Raw genomic sequence first — 2,376 nt, forward strand, 5'->3', positions numbered from 1 at the left:
CTCTCTCTCTGTCTCTTTCCCTCTCTCTCTGTCTCTTTCCCTCTCTCTCTGTCTCTTTCCCTGTCTCTCTGTCTCTTTCCCTGTCTCTCTGTCTTGCGAAAACACACACACCTACAACCAGACAGGCGCGTGTCTTGAAATTCTTGTTTGCCACTTTAAAGCCATGACGCTAGCAGACTGAACTGTAAGATATTCTACTGTAAACATTTCTATTCTATTCTATCCTATTATATTCTATTCTATTCACACTCTTACTCAAGAAGTAAGCGGGGGCCTTTAACTGAGATTAGTTTTGTTTTGCTGAAGCTAGTCCCACACTCTTTTTATGGAACAAGCTGTGGAGAGTTGGTGGAGTTTCTCTCCGCCTCGTTTTTTTCACTTTTCCATCCAGCTTCTCTGCTTTGACTCTCTGTGTCTTAACAGGGATTAGTTCTCAGTGTTGAAACTGCTCCAGTCTGTCAGCTTCAGTATCTGTTTGGGCTAATTACATTACTGTACCACAGTGCTGGAAATTGTTTGTGTGTGTGCGCGTGCGTGTGAGTGTGTCGAGGCAGATTGAGCTGTGTCGGTGAGCTCGTTGGGAGTGGAGAGTTATGTTCGTCCCAGCGTTGGCTTGTGTCACATTGTCCTTGGTGGGAGATGAGTTGTTGAAAAGGGGGGATTTTGGCCCAATCCTCCTTATGAGTGGCTATCCCTAAATCACTCTCATGTTCAGTCCACTGCCCTGAGGGTCATGGCAAAGCCAGACAACTGAAGTCTCACTCTCTCGTGTATCTATGCAATGTGGATTATAAGGAATGGACATTTTTGTAAGGGTTGATACATTTTTCAAAAATGTTTAAACCTCAAGTACACTACAACAGGGTGATCAAATTAAAACCCTACATTTGTACGTATGTAAGACCCATAACTGCAAAATGGAGAGAGAGAGAGATTAAAAGATGGTGAAAGAGAGGGAGGATAATATGTGAGAGAGATAGACGATCAGAGAGAAACAGAAAGACAAAGATGGTGACACAGGCAAGGGAAAGACTGATAAGACTGATAATTAAGCAGAGGGCCAGGGACCGGCTTGAGTGTAAAGGGAGAGTGAAGATGCAGATGTCACTCAAACACACGTACGCGCTTGCGCACTAAGCACACACAAACACACAGCGGCCTCTGCGTGTCCCTGCTCTCTGTCACGTCCCCGGGGGCTCCTTGATTAACAGGAAAACCACCTGACGTCAGCACACTTACAGAGACACCAGGCACACTGGACACGTCCTAGAACCTATACGACTCTCTCTGTTCCTATCTCTCCATCTATCATCTATCGCTTTGTTTACCTACATTGCCATAACAAGATAATAACAGACCAAATAATACAAAAGTAATATATCTTTCTCTCACAGCCACAGCTTTAGACAAACGGGAGCAGATTTTTAGGCAGGGGAGTTGTGGGAGTGGGGTGGGTGACAAAGCTGACCTACGTAGTAGTTAGAATAAATGTCTTCCTCTTTGAGAGGGTACAAAGTGTTTGGAGCCTGTATACGACTGTGGGACAACTACAGTTGGAGTCGGAAGTTTACATACACTTTGTAATGATCCTCTTCCTGTGAATGACTGGACCAAAGCGCAGCGTGAGACGTGTTCATGATATTTTATTAAAATCAGAACAAAACTAGAACAAAAAAATAACAAAGAGGAAAACGAACAGTTCTGTAAGGAAACTAACGATACAGAAAACAACTACCCACAAAACACAGGTGAGAAAAGGATACCTAAGTATGGTTCTCAATCAGAGACAACGATAGACCATGCCTCTGATTGAGAACCACACCCTGCCAAACACACAGAAATAGAAAACATAGAACACCAGACATAGAATGCCCACCCCAACTCACGCCCTGACCAAACCAAAATAGAGACATAAAAAGGATCTCTAAGGTCAGGGCGTGACACACTTAGGTTGGAGTCATTAAAACTCGTTTTTCAACCACTCCACAAATTTCTTGTTAACAAACTATAGTTTTGGAAAGTTGGTTAAGACATCTACTTTGTGCATGACACAAGTCATTTTTCCAACAATTGTTTACAGACAGATTATTTCACTTATCATTCACTGTATCACAATTCCAGTGTGTCAGAAGTTTACATACACTAAGTTGACTGTGCCTCTAAACAGCTTGGAAAATTCCAGAAAATTATGTCATGGCTTTAGAAGCTTCTGATAGGCTAATTGATATAATTTGAGTCAATTGGAGATGTACCTGTGGATGTATTTCAAGGCCTACCTTCAAACACAGTGCCTCTTTGCTTGCCATCATGGGAAAATCAAAAGAAATCAGCCAAGACCTTAGAAAAAAATTGTGGACCTCCAACAAGTCTGGTTCA

Source organism: Salvelinus fontinalis, chromosome 6, assembly GCF_029448725.1.
Source record: "Salvelinus fontinalis isolate EN_2023a chromosome 6, ASM2944872v1, whole genome shotgun sequence".
In the NCBI taxonomy this organism is placed as follows: domain Eukaryota; kingdom Metazoa; phylum Chordata; class Actinopteri; order Salmoniformes; family Salmonidae; genus Salvelinus; species Salvelinus fontinalis.